Below are 15,580 nucleotides of genomic sequence, written 5' to 3'. Positions count from 1 at the left end.
GGTTTAGATATTAAATAGTCCTATAATGAGTGGACCCCTGTATAATATTACTACCAACTTTTGTTGAACTGATTCTTCTACCCATTATGTGGTGACCTCCTTTGTGTCTTCTTAAGGATGCACCCTTGTATATTGTATCTAATATACTTCCTGCTCTGTTCTACATCTTAACTTCAAGTTATATATGTCTTTAAAGTAGATGTCTCCTAAAGATGCAGGCAGCAGATACTTGGGCTTTGATTTTTTTTTTAGCTATTTGGCTAAATTACATAATTTCATACTATTAGATTTATAATAATTATAGGTAGGTAAAAATTTAGGTTTTTTTAATTTTTCTTATTACAACTTACAAGTGAACAAAGGAAAGTCAGGTGTAAACCACATGGCACATACATTTGAACAAATTGATTGCAGCCTTCTTGAATATCTAGGACAGTGTTGTCAGTGTTTATGTTTTATCAGAGCTTGAAGATCACAGGACAGGGTTTGGATTTCCTACCAAAGATGAACTTTTCAGTTTACTAAAAGTAAATATTATCAATGACCTAACAGCTAAATACATAACTTCTTATGATTCCTATGATGTCTGATCTAACTTCATTTTTTTCTGCAAAACATTTTGTTTCTCATATACCAGGTTTTCTCCCATGTATTTGCTCAGATTTTCCAATATGGTAGTAGTCCAAAGTGTGATCTATTCAACTTTAGTTTTAAGAAGTTTTCTTTAAACTGTTCCTATTATCTTCAGCAATAAAAATTATGACCTCTGTTATTTAGTTATGCTGCACTCTTTGCCCTAATCCTCAAGGATGGAAAGAGTCTGGAACAAAGTGACAAGAATGTAGAGAGAAAATATAGCACAGATATCACATTCTCACTAGTCATACTCCTGTATACAAAGGAAAACAAAAGTATTCCAATGTGATTCATCAAACTCCAGACACTTGTGAAAGTATAAAACACAGTTCACATACAATCAGTAATTGCCTATTCTTTGCATTTCACAGAACTTGTCTTTCTCATTTGCAGAAATACATCTGCTTAGAAATGAATTGTTTCCTCTAGTAGCCAAGACCAGTAAGGTTTTAAATAACTTTAATCATTGTAATCAAATAATTTGTTCTGCAACAAAGAAATCATTAGTACTTAGGAAAATCAATGAAACTTTCTGCCAAGTGAGCATAACTGCCACTAGTTGTGTACAAGCAGGTGCAGATGTAAATGCTTAGGAACTAACTTGGCATACCAAGGAAGAAAACATGAGTTCTTCAATGCGGAAGACATTCCTGGCAGTGTTGTGCAGTGTTTTCAGTCTTTCTCCAGCTGTGCACAATACAAAAAAAAAAAAACCTGGGAAAAGGAAAATACAGGAAGTGGTTGTAGGAGGACAAGAAGTAGAAACTATACCAAGATGTCACATGTTTACTGTGACGCACTTTTTCTACATCTGCTGCATAATGATAAAGCCTTTTTCACAAGAAATATAACTGAATTACATTACACCAGTCCAATTCCCAGCTTTCTGGACAGAAATACACGTTAACATGACCTTCCTCATATGAAAATTGTGCTTGCTTAACTTTCCTGTTTTCCTGGTGATCTGTAGTCACAAGGAACTTCATGATCCAGAAACGTCTCACCTAGGGGATAGTATTTCATAGTTGCTTTCTCTTTCTTTCCATCCCTTCTTTGACAATGTTCTATGAGTTTTACAGAGGGATTTTAGAAATGCTTTGCTTATGACCAAGCATTCAACAGTCCCTTATTCTTGTTTGTATTGGATGAAAGGTTTATTTGAATAAGGCTAAGAATAAAATTTGTTTAAAGGCATAGTAATAAATATTTATGACTTGGTTGTGGTCAGTGGCCCAGGGGTCACTGAGTTTCCAGGGCCTTGGGCATGAGAGGTACCCTGGGACAGTGAGTGGCTTCAGATCTGCAGTCTGTGACTGAGGGTAGGTAGTGCCCCTTGCTGTGCAGCTCAGAATGCTTCAAGGGACAGATGAGCTTGAGTGTCGCACATTTAATTGTCAGGGCCCCTTTATAAATACCCGGTAGCAATGAACAATGCTTTCTTGAACTTGCTTCACCATTGTCTTTTATTCTGAACATATTAAGAAACATGCTGGCATATTTGGGTGTTCTTGTAGACCAGAATTTGCCGATTTGGCAAAATAAAAACTATAGGTCAGCTTAGAGTATCATTGGTATTATTGAGAGAATGCTTTCTTTGAAACCTTGTTGACCAGTCAAGGAAAATATAGGCAGTAAACTTTGAACGCCTACCCAGACTAGCTGATGGACAGGACATTCTCCACCTTTAAGTGGAGAAGGAGATCTGAGTTTCGCATAAACTCTGGTGCCCCATATTTGACCATATCCCTTGGATGGGGACACCTGGTGGCACTCAGAGGAAGGATAATAGGTCACCAAGAAGAGACTTAATACCCTATGAGCATATACAGGGGGAGGAGGTCCCCCTCAGTCACAGACATAGGGGAGGGGAGTAGGGGGAAAGCGGGAGGGAGGGAGGAATGGGAGGATACAAGGGTTGGGCTAACAACTGAGATGTAATATGAATAAATTAATAATAATTTTTTAAAAAAGAAACCTTGTCAAAGACCTAGTTTTGAGTTTTTTCCGCATTTGAACTCTAAGAAATCTGATGACTATGAACTTATGGTTCCGTCTTTTGCTGGTGTTTTGTGTATGGCAAGTGAGTAAGAAGCCAGTTGTCAGATTTCAAGATAGTATATGGTAAAAGGAAGAGGAAGAGAAAATTTTTTTTTCATCCTTCAAAACTAATTTCAGATTCACCGTCAACTTCTCTATGACAGAACAAACCAGTAAAAAGTGATATCCCAGTAAGTGAAACTGCAAAGAAAAAGATAGCTGCCCTTGAAGATTAGCTAACTTTTCCTCAGTCTCAGATTGCTGTGATGTGTCAATGCAGGGCCTGAGAAAGAGAGAGAGAGACAGACAGACAGACAGACAGACAGAGACAGAGAGAAACGAGAGACAGAGAGACAGAGAGACAGACAGAGACAGAGAGACATACTGAGACAGACACAGAGAGACAGAAAGACAGAGAGAGACAGACAGAGACAGACAGAGAGAGAGAGAGAGAGAGAGAGAGAGAGAGGCTTAATGGACTTGAGTGATGGATGCAACAGGGAAAAAGCCTCCAAGTTCTCTTCACATCCAACATGAATCCACTCATATGTGGGACATAGACAGTCTAGCAACTGAAATGAAGACAACTGGTGAGTGCCATCTTTCGTTTCCTGCTTGTGCCACAGTTCTTGTTGTAGGTAGTTTACTGCATAAATGTGTAACAATATAAACACATATATAAAAAATAAAATTTTTTTTAAAAATTAAAAATTAAGAAAAATGAAAATACAATATATAAAATAAACATTTTTTTTTTAACAAAAACAACAAAAAAGCCAGAGAGTTAGTGATGTTCCAAATGTTGGATGTTCTGAGGAACACTCCTTCTTTGCTGGTGGGAATGCAAATTGGTACAACCACTTTGGAAATCTAAATGGTGCTTTCTCCAAAAAATGGAAATAGGGCTTCCTCAAGACCCAGCTATTCCATTCCTTGGAATATACTCAGAGTATGCTCCACCACACAAGGCCATATGCTCAAAAATGTTCATAGCTGCTTTATTCATAATAGTCAGAATCTGGAAACAGCTTAAATGTTCCTCAGTTGACAAATGAATAAAGAAATTGTGGTACATTTACGCTATGGAATACTACTCAGCTATAAAAAGCAAGGAAATCCAGAAATTTGTGGACAAATGAAGGAAATTAGAAATGATCATACTGAATGAGTTAACCCAGAAACAGAAAGACACAGTATAAACTCACTTATAATTGGACACCAGCCCAAAAGGCATGTCCCATGAATGTCTTCACTTACCAAAGATTTGGGACAGATGTGAGGACATCCTACTGGGACTGAAGGTAATAGAAATATAGAAGATGGGGAACTAGAAGGATCCAGAGAATCTTAGAACCCTACAGGAATAACATTGTAATGGGAGGTCTGCTCAAACTATTGCACTAACCAAGGACAATACAAGTAGTAAATACCGAACCCCTACTTTGATCTAGCCAATGGACAGGACATCCTCCACAGTTATGTGGAGAGCAGGGACTAACTCTGACATGACCTCTGGTACCCCATATTTGATGATCTTCCCTTGGAGGGGAGCCCTGGTGGCACTCAAAGAAACAATAGGCAGACTACCAAGACTTGTTTGCCTGCAACCATAAAGTAGGGAGGAGATCCCCCTCGGACATGGACCTAAGGGAGGGTAATAGGGTGGGTATGGGAGGGTAGGAGGAACGGAAGGACACGAGTGATGGGAGAACAATTGAGTTGTAATCTGAATAAATTAATAAAAAAAGAAAAATACCTGAAGATTAAAAACAAACAAACACATTTTGGCTGTTCCAAAGGACACGAGTAAGGTTCATCTTCATCCTGTTGAAAGGTCTCCTAGTCGTAGACCCCTCAAAAGAAGAAAAGAGAAAGCATGCAATGGGATCCAGTGTCTACAATAACTAATTCACTTTGACAAAAAAAAAAAAAAAAAAAAAAAAACATCTTGGGAGTGTTCACTTTCTAGTCCAGCAACTTAAAGGTTTGGATGTCACATATCTCCAAAAGAAAGTCAGCAATCTAAGAGAAGGCGATGCATAAACATTTGCAGTTATCCAAGATATTGAGCGGAAGCTGCGCCAATTCTCGGAAGGACTGGCCCAGACATGCTTGTGGTGCCTTCCCTGCCTTCCAGAGAACCGCATCTCTCAGGGTGATGCAGCCATGCTCGGGGACCTCTCTGTGTCATCCAGAGGAAGACTTTTAAGAACTGGAAGATATGACATTTAACCAGCTGCTGAAGGGACTTAGGTGGTGTGTAGATCCTCTGCTATATTTGAGTGCTACAGAAAATGAAATAGAGACATCAGGGATGTTCCTGAGGTTATGGCTGGCTTCTTAAGTGCCCTTCAGCCTTGTACGTGGGTTTCATATGGTTTATTTGGCCTCAGCACCTTGGAGATTTTTTCATTGAGTGGGAGATGATCATTTTTTTTTTCATTATGATGGTCATAGTTTTAGTCCTGTAGGATTGAACATTCTAAGTTATTTTGATTGTCAAGTGCTGTAAGTAGAAGTAACTCTTGATGAGGTTTTCCACTCTAACTTTGCACACACTGATACTGACATCCTTTCACTGTAATAGTATAATAAATGGATCTTTTTAACATGGTTGAATTTTATAACAATTCAAGTTATATTCTTCCTATTTTATGAAGTCTGATTTCCTTGTGGGAAGTAGTTATTTAGCTAGAGCTTCTTGGGGGTACAAGTGACAATTTGCAGTAGATATTCTCTCCTCACCTGTATGATGATGTGACCCACACACCTGCATCTTCCTCTTATCTGTATGCTGATGTGACCCACACACATCTGCATTTTCACACATGCTTTACCCTGTGCTACCCCCAGGTACCTGGCAGGTAGAGTCCATGTCAGTGAACTCAGCATCCACCCACTCTGCCAGGTTCTCAGGTTTCAGAAGAGCTTGATATGTCCCTCACTTTTATTGATTTATCAACATTTTATTGAAAAGAACTTAGAAACAAAAGCTATTGTAAAAAAATAAACAAATAAAGCAAATTGACATTGTATCAATTTAACTAAGCAATAAGTTCTTATTACGACCTCCAGAGCTATGTTTTTAAACTAGTTTACAGTCCAAGAATGAAATTGCCTCCTGTGAATTCAGCTTTAAAGCCAACCAGAGAGAAGTCAGTTAACCTAGTGGCAGTCATGTGGCTGTTGGATAAGCGTGCACATCATGCCTAGTAGGGTGATGCTGCAATTCAGAGGTTCACAATTGTCCAAGACAGTACATTTTCATCCTAAGAAATCTACATTGCAAATTCAACCACAAAATATGTACCTGGAAATCATGATGCACAGTGTCTTCACTACGAGGGTCTCAGCATATAGTTCAGAGGGGAAAGCAAATGTAATAAGAAATTGGACTACTGTGGGGCCTAAAAATCTCATGAAAAGATTATCCTACAACCAGCACTAGGACGTGTTTAAAAATAAATTGAGGCCACTAGTAGCAATAATAGCCAGCATTGCAAGGTATTTTAATCATCTTATAAGATAGTAGATATCTGTATGATTTTTGATACAACTTAAGATTATGTTACCTGCCACTGCCTCTTTTTTTTTTTTTTACCAAACCCACCCTTCCCTATTTAAACATTTCTACACTTACTATATCTTCTCTCTATTTTCATATTAGATATTACCATCAGCAGACTTCCTGCTGATAAGTTTGAAGATATATTTTCTCTTTCTTTTTTTTTTTTTTTTTTTTTTTTTTTTTTTCTTCACTTTTCTGAGACGGGGTTTCTCTGTGTAGCCTTGGCTGTCCTGGACTTGCTTTGTAGACCAGGCTGGCCTAGAACTCACAGCGACCAACCTGCCTTTGCTTCCTGAGTGCTAGGACTAAAGAGGGGTACTACTATGCCCGGCTTGAGGATGTATTTTCAAGTAATAATGCTGTTTAGATGAATTGATGATTTTATAATTCCTGGTAATGATTTCATAGAATTCTTGATTTGATTCAAGCAATTTTTCCCTCTTGTAGAATAACAAGCTACAAGGGGAATTTCCGTGAACCTTCATATGTCACTGGCACTTAAATTACGCTAGGAAGAACAGAATTGAGAAAGATTTATGACCAAAAGTAAACATTTGCTCTGTATTAGGAGATGGAATTACAAATGTCAGTGTGCATTACGATAAGTAAAAACTTGATTTAAACTTACAATGAACTCATGGGTAGCTGGGAAATGTTCAGTTAGATACAAGTCTTACTGAATGAATGCATAAACAGTAATCTTGCCGTAACTGTTGCTTTAAACTCACAATGAACTTGTGGAATGGAAAGACAGATAAGAAGCATTTAATTAGTCACTAGTCTTAATGAAAAAAGATGTAATCGATAATCTTGCTTTGTAACAAATTTTGTAATGATTTATTTTATGGCCATGAGGTAATTTTTTTTCTACATAAAGAATTTTACTAAGTTTACAAACATGAAAACACATTTGTCTCGTACAATGACCACATTTATTTTCTTAAGTTTCAAAGGTTCTGATTGATATATTTCTGCAAATCTTTGTTGAATGGAAAAAAAATGAAAAGATAAAAGTAATCAATAAGTCCAGACAAGTTACAGATCAATGGTTTCTGCTGTTTGTACTCTGAAATAATGTTTTCAATTGGGTCTATTCAAAGTTCTATCACTTTTACAACATATGTTTTCTTCATTAGTCAGTGCTTCTGAATACAAAAGAATGTGAAGAAAGTGCACACCAAATTGCACTACTAAAGAATATGGTTAATGAATTAATACCATCTACACAAATCTGTATACTCACTCAGCAATAAAAGAGGAACAATTAATTCTAAAAGAATAACTGAGAGCTCAGAGGTAAGGTGGAGACCTGACTTGAATCTTTTTCCATCCAGAATCTGACTTAGTATATTCTATCAGGAGAATTTCATCCACACATTCATTTTCAGAAAAAGTATGTTTTTATAACATGAAATGAATACTAGGCAAATCTAAACATACACTTTAAAGCTCAGATAACTTTGAGCAGAACTTCAGTAATGTCTGTTTCATGAAGTGAAGTTTCTAGTCAGAAGTAGCCCAGAAATATTTCATTATGGTTTTGATATCTTTCCTTTTTAAACCTCTGTGGTACTGTTGGCAAGATAACACTGCACAAGCAATGCTTCTTTAAAGAAAATTTGTTTTCTCTTTTCCTTACTTTCTATTCTTAGCTTTAATTATTGGTATAATTCTAAAATTAGGTGTGATACATAATAGATACTTAAGATCTACAGAAAATGACCATACATACAACAGTAGCCAAAGTATATAATGCTTTCTTCATTTATTAAAACATATTTATTGAGTTACCCACAAAGCACAAACAAGTGTGCTACATAATTCAGATATGTTAGGAAACAAAACAAACACAAATTCTTGGCTCTTTGGAGTTGTCCCTGGGGGACTGGCTAGGTGCAGATGTAGAGACATTGGAGAAAGAGCTAGGTGGTTCAGAGCAGATGTTATTCTTGAAGATAACCTGGTTTCAGTTACAAGCATTACACAGTGTCTCACAACCATCCACAACCACATTTCTAGGAGATCCAATGTCCTCGTCCCAAGAGCTAATAGAAATCTAAGGCTACTTAAAAGCAGTTCAGTAGAGTTCAGTGGAATACTGTAGAGTGGAGTACAGTACAGGACTGCAGGCAGTTCAGTGCAGGTCAGGTGAATGAATTTGAATTCAGCTGAGTGCAGTTGAGTTCAATTGAGATTGTGCATTCCAATTTGTGGAGTTCAGAGGCAATTTTTTTCTGCGAAGAGCAACTCAGTGAGAAGCCAAGAGGAGGCAGTTTGAAATAGTTAGCTTGGAGAGAAGTTTTGAGCCAGAACAGCTGAGTTGAACCAGCCAGTCAGAAAGAGTAAGCTTATTCAGCAGGAAGCCTCCAAGATGATAATTACATCTGATGAATAAAAGATACTGTTACAGCAAACCATTGTACAAACACATACTTGTAATAGTCATTTTTTAAAAGGTTCATTGTATGAAAGACCTTTATGGCATTAGATAAATGCCACAGAAGATAAGAACATTGGTTGTAATAACATTAGAAGTCTGGTTAATATTTCGGCACTCCCCATTGCTTTGGAGAAATGGAGCCAGAGGAATTAGTTGGCCTTTCTTACTACCAGCCTAGCTAAAAGTTCACCTAGAGGCTCTGCATAAAAAGAACAAGGCAGAAAGTAATACAATTGGACACAACATTAAACCCTGGCCTATTCATGCACCCACAAGTTTGAACACATGCACACACACACACACACACACACACACACACACACACAGACACTATCAAAAAAAGGGAGAAGCTCAATAACTAGTAACATTATATGGCATATTTTTTTTACTGTTTTATAAAATATTTTTGTTTTTATTAGACTAATTTAATATAAATTAATTTTGTTCCTTGACCATTTAAGTACTCTCTTTTATACTCTGGAGGTACCCAAATGTGTATATGGAGTTACACACACATAACTAAAATTTAAAAAATAAATTCTCAAAAATGAGTTGTTAGGACTAAGGATATAAATTAGGGGCAAAACATTCACCTACACCAGTCCTTGATTACAAGAACTGGAGAAATAAAAGTTTTTGAAACAGAAGTCATACATGAAGGTAAGCTCTCAGAGGAAGTGACTGAAAGAAATTACAACTCATAATTTAGTGAAAATGTAAAAGAAGACATAACTACAAATATAGTGACTTAGAGAAAAGTGAAAAATAGCAGAAAACTGGAGAGAAAACTAACACATTTATGTTTAATGTTTTTGTATTAATTTGTTGAGATTGTACAGTGCATTTTTTAATCATATTCATTACACTCTATCAACTAGTCCCAGAACCACTACTTCTGGACCTATGTAAATTTGTACCCTGCTTTTTTTCTAAGGATGAACTGAATTGTATTGAGAATTTTTTTCTTTTAAAACCCAGTTATGATATATGAATACGTTTTTGCATTAATCTCAGATTTGGGAATATGAGGCTACTTCAGATTTTACACAGTTGTTAACTATGAAAATCTTGTGCTCTGTGAGGGGTAGCATTCATGCCAGCTTTAGATAATTAATTCTGGGAACTCTGTGGAGGGTATAAATCCCAAGGCCCAGGGAGGGAGGGGAGTTTCCAGCTTGTTGTTACTGGTTGCAGTTTTTGTGCTTCCAGTGGAAGAAAATGAAGAAGAAGAAGAAGAAAAAGAAGAAGAAGAAGAAGAAGAAGAAGAAGAAGAAGAAGAAGAAGAAGAAGAAGAAGAAGAAGAAGAAGAAGAAGAAGAAGAAGAAGAAAAAGAGGAGGAGGAAGAGGAAAAGGAGGAGGAGGAGAAAAGAAGATGAAGAAGAAGGAGAAGAGAAGAAAGAAGGAGGAGGAGAAGAGGAGGAGGAGGAGAAAAGAAGAAGAAGAAGAAGAAGAAGAAGAAGAAGAAGAAGAAGAAGAAGAAGAAGAAGAAGAAAGAAAAAGACTATAAAAGACTAAAAGACTGGACTTACTCCAGGGAACCAGAATCTAATCAGCAAGAAGTAGTTAAAACAACTCAACACTCCCTATGCACACTACCTCTCTGTCTCTCCTCTCCTACCTGCTGAAGGGGTTGGGATGGAATAAGGGTTGGCAGAGAGGTAGAGGTAGAAGCACCCAATAAAGTAGCTCCACCCAAAAATATATGCCACAAATGATGCCCAGATGTGAGCCTTAGAACAAAATAGACAGAAATGTACAGCAGCAACTGGCTTGCAGATGTAGGCAAGGCAAAATGGACAGCTTGGTTTCTAATGCCATAGAAGAGACAGCAGATACTAGGGAATGAATACTCTGTTTTAGGACGTCAGCAAAAAGTTTATTGTGGCTGATGCTGTAGGCCTTATTCAAATCTACAGAATGAATATCCCAGACTCTTCTCTCCCTAGACCATTACTTCTCCTTAGGCAAGCTATCATAGGTACTTTATAACCTGCTGACCTCTGTGTTATTGGTCAAAGACCAAATTAGATTTGAAGGTTTATTTTTTAGCTATAAAACCCATGCTCATGCTCACATCTACTTTGTAAAAGAGCTTCTATGCAGTCACACCTAGCCTTTTTTATATACGTGGAATTGGAGTGGTTGAAGCACGGAAACGTATTCCCAAACTGTACTGTATTTTAAATATGTTGACAGTATGTCACCTGGCATTAGACTCCCCAACATCTGATCCAAGTTGATGAAGTCAATCCACACCAGCTTTTCATTTCAACTCTTCATGTAGTTTACTTCCCTGTCCAACACCTGCAGGGATGCCCTCATCTATATGCTGCCATATTTTTCTATAGAAATGTCTTTCCTTTTTTTTTTTGTTTTTGTTTCTTTTCAGCTATTGAAAGATGAAGTTGGGGTCAGAGATAGTTTTAAATCCCTCTCTTATGGCTAAAACATTGAATTTAGCCTTGGTTCTAGTGTCAATTTTGTTGATGCAATAAAATATCATAACAAAAACAATTTAAGGGAGAAGGGCTTATTTAATTTGCAATTCTAGGTTACAGTACATTATAGCCAAGAATTCACAATGGGAACACCTCAAATCAGCTAATTCCATCATATCCACAGACAAAGCAGAGAGAAATAAATGGTTGCCTGCCTGCATGTTTTCTCTTCCATTATATTCAGAATCTATTGCCTAGGGAATGTAGCTGCCCACCAAGGACTGAGTCTTCCAAGGTAACTTAAAACATTAAGGCAATCCCCCATTGAAATTCCATTTTGCAGGTCACTCTGGGTTGTGTCAATCTGAAAATCCATGCTAACCATCACACCCCTTTGTGGATTGATTTTCTTCTTCAATAAAACTATATAAAAACTTCAGTAAAACTATATATTATGATTTCATGTATCAAAATAAACTCTATTACAGAAAGAATAATTTCTAAAGTCTGCTGAAATTGACAAGATTATTGACAACTATCCAATTTGAAAGAATATATAATAACATTTTCTCTCACAAATCCAAATACAAGTGATACAGTCAATAAAATCATGTACTTTGTGAAAGCTTCTCAGAGGATTGTTCTTGAAGCATATATAAAGTGTAATTGAATGTTAACTCAGTCAATGTGTATGAAAAGATCTTGATAAGTCTAAATGAAAAATTTGGGTGTGTTACACCTAATTAACTTTGTTTAAAGTCCATAAGTGTCAGCCTTTGAGCATATATCATATGTTTCCTGTCACTTTTCAAGATCTATTTCTGTAACAGATTAAGTATCAACCTTGCTCTTTCTACCTGTTACTATGGAGACAGAAAATGACTTTTCAGAGTCAAATGTAAAGAAAATATAAAATGCTGCTTATATTTCTGATCTATTTATTCACATGTTATTTGAAAAGTCATTATTTAATTGAATCCAAAACCAGTGAGTAAGTAAAATGGCTTTTAATGTATAACCATGATCTGAAGAATTTGGGTGGCATTCAAAATAAAATGAACTTTGGTTCTATATTCAAGGCAAATCATGAGAAAATTATACACAGGTATTAGTCTCAATACACAGAATGTGTAGTTATTTAGAGAGGGACATTGTACATAGAGCTGTGTTAAACAATCATATTTCAGAAATAACAAGAAATGGTTGATATAAACAAGAATAAATGTCAGAGAGATTTGTTTGGCTGACAGGGTACAAGTAATAGAGCCAGACTGGCTTTGTGAGAATAAATATGGGAAAGATATACAGGTTTCTATCTTAAGCAATTCTGTTATACTACAAGTGCTGGAGGGCCAGTAGGTTTTCATATCTGAGAAGAATGTGGTTGTGTGGTAAACAATTAGTAAATTTTTATTTGCCCAGTGTGTTCAATGTACCACCTCTTTGATGATTTACTACAACTATGTTAGAGGTCCTCCATTTCACTTGGAAGTAATAAATTGCTAGAAAGATCCATAGGATGTGTCATTAAATTAAATAGAAACATATGAAGAGGGCGTTTTCATCAAGAATAGAGAAATGAGCCATCAATGAAATATGTAATTAAGTCAAAGAATCTGAAGATGTTAGATATTGCTATAAAGAGACATAAATGCAGATATAATTATGGACAATAAAATAGAGAATAATGGCACACTGATATATTGAGAAATGTGTTTGGGCAGATATGAAACAGGGCATTAAGTAAAAGTATAGTCTGAAATGCTAGAGTAGAGAAAGGGCTTATTTATAAAATTCTCAAGAATGAAGATTATTTTCAAAGGATAAGGCCAAAGTAAAGTAATTAAAAAATGGAGACAATGGAATGTACTCTAATAGACATGGAAATGGAGTATAAAGATTGATTTTAACATTTTTTACTTATATAAGATACAGAAATATCAGTCACAATTAAGGATGAGGTAGAATATATTTGAAAACTGAGAAAGGACCCTGAAGGAATCCTTTATAAAGAAAAGCAAATGAAAGATAAATGGTGAATCATTGCTTCAAAATACACTTGAAATTTCAGATTACCTATATTAAAGTATACTATACAAGCAGACATTCTAGACTGGGTAGTTTCTACTTTAGTGATAAAATAAAGCAAAACAAAAATATCATAGTCACAAATATTAGGGTGCTTACCAGACAAAATTGATTTCCCTTTTATTTTAGGTCTTTGATTTCAGATAGACAGGCTGTGTGCAAGTGTGTTTTTGCTTGACATAATGATGACATTAGAACCAAATATAAAATAGGTTTTTGTCAACACCACCCTTTTCCAAACCTACTTTATTTGTTTTTTTGTTTTTTGTTTTTTTTGTTTTTTTGTTTTTTGTTTTTTGTTTTTTTTGTTTTGTTGTTGTTGTTGTTGTTGTTGTTGTTGTTGTTGTTGTTGTTGTTTTTGTAATGTGTATACCTCTCTTCCAACTCACCTACACTAGATAGGAGAGAAAAGAGGTTAATGGGAACAGGAGAAGTAGACCTTGTTGAGTTCAGTTACTGGTAGTGATTCCCCTGGTATAATCAGAAGGATTTCAGCAGACATCAATTCCACTAAAGTTGCTACTGGAACCTGGAAAAGCAGAAGAAACCCAGAGCCTCAAAGCCTTCGCTGGAGTGATTCTCTGTAGGAGCACCTCGAAGTGGAGCAATGAACAGGCAAACAATACCAAGATACAAAACAATCCTACCTCCTGTTTTGGGTATGTATATATATGCACATACCCTCTCAGAGTCTGTACTAGGATGTGTTTCAGCTGGCAAAAACCAAGGACCCCATTCAGGGGGTGGTTCGACTTCTAAGTGGAGAAACATCACCTGTTCTATCACAGGCCTGTTCCCCATCCCATACTTGGGATCAAAACAAACACAATAAAAGATCCTCTGGAGAAATCTCCATTCCTGATCTCAAGCTGTACTATAGAGCAACAGTAATTAAAACAGCATGGTACTGGCCTAGCAACAGGCTGGCTAACCAATGGAATCGAGTTTGAAGACCCAGAAATAAATCCACACATATTTGGACACTTGATTTTTGATAAAGAAACCAAATCTATTCAATGGAAAAAGAATAGATTCTTCAACAAATGGTGCTGGTCTAACTGAATGTCTACATGTAGAAAAATGCAAGTAGACAATATATATCACCATGCACAAAACTCAAGTACAAGTGGATTAAAGACCTCAACATAAAACCAGAGACACTAAATCTGTTAGAAGAAAAAGTAGGAAAGAGCCTGGAATGCATTGGCACAGGAGACAACTTCCTGAACAGAACACCAACAACCCAGGCTGTTGGTCAACAATTAATAAATGGGACCTCATGTGGCTAAGGAGCTTCTGTAAGGCAGAAAACACTGTCAACACAGCAAAGTGACAGCCTATAGACTGGGAAAAGATCTTCATTAACCCTACATCTGACGAAGGTCTAACATCCAAAATATATAAGGAGCTCAAGAAATTAAACACCACCAAACCAAATAATCAATTAAGAAATGGGGCTCAATATACAGGGAGAGGAAATCCCCCTCAGGAACAGTCATGGAGGAGGGGAATAAGGGGAAAATGGGAGGGAGGGAAGAATGGGAGGATACAAGGGATGGGATAACCACTGAGATGTAACAAGAATAAATTAATAAAAAATTAAAAAAAAAAAAGAAATGGGGCTCAGAATTAAACAGAGAATTCTCAACAGAGAAATATCAAATGGCGGAGAAACACTTAAAGAAATGCTCAGCATTCTTAGTTGTCAGAGAAATTCAAATCAAAATGACTCTGAAATTTCATCTTATACCCATCAGAATGGCTAAGATAAAAAACTTAAGTGACAGTACATGCTGGTGCGGATGTGGAGAAAGGGGAAAACTCCTTCATTGCTGGTGGGAGTGCAAATGTTTACAACCACTTTGGAAATCAATCTGGCACTTTCTCAGAAAACTGGGAATAGGGTTTCCTCAAGACCTAGTTATTCCACTCCTTGGTATATACCCAGAAGACACTCCACCACACAACAAGGTCATATGCACAACCATGTTTATAGCAGCCTTACTCATAATAGCCAGAACCTGGAAACAAACTAAATATCCCTCAGTCGAAGAATAGATAAAGAAACTGTGGTACATTTACACTATGGAATTCTACTCAGTTATTAAAAACAAGGAAATCCTGAAATTTATGGGCAAATGGATGGAATTAGAAATGACCATCCTGTGTAAGTTGACCCAGACCCAGATTGACTCAAAGGGTATATACTCACTTATAATTGGTTACTAGCCCAAAATGCATGTCCCATGAAAGTTTTCATTTACCAGGAGATCAGGATAGATGTGAGAACTTCCTATTTGGACTCCAGGTGAGGGAAATATGGAAGAATAGGGAAATAGAAGGATCCAGAAGGAAGCTCAACCTACTGCACCA

General features: G+C 36.5%; 1 pseudogene; it reads left to right on the top strand.

Annotated features, from left to right (window-relative positions):
- Nucleotides 1–2,047: 2,047 nt before the first annotated feature.
- Nucleotides 2,048–2,960, top strand: LOC127191079 (mitochondrial fission regulator 2-like; annotated as a pseudogene).
- Nucleotides 2,961–15,580: the final 12,620 nt, after the last annotated feature.

This window comes from Acomys russatus, chromosome 6 (genome assembly GCF_903995435.1).
Source record: "Acomys russatus chromosome 6, mAcoRus1.1, whole genome shotgun sequence".
Taxonomy (NCBI): Eukaryota; Metazoa; Chordata; class Mammalia; order Rodentia; family Muridae; genus Acomys; species Acomys russatus.
Note: the sequence above shows the minus strand (reverse complement) of the source record. Positions and strands in the feature narration are given on the sequence as shown.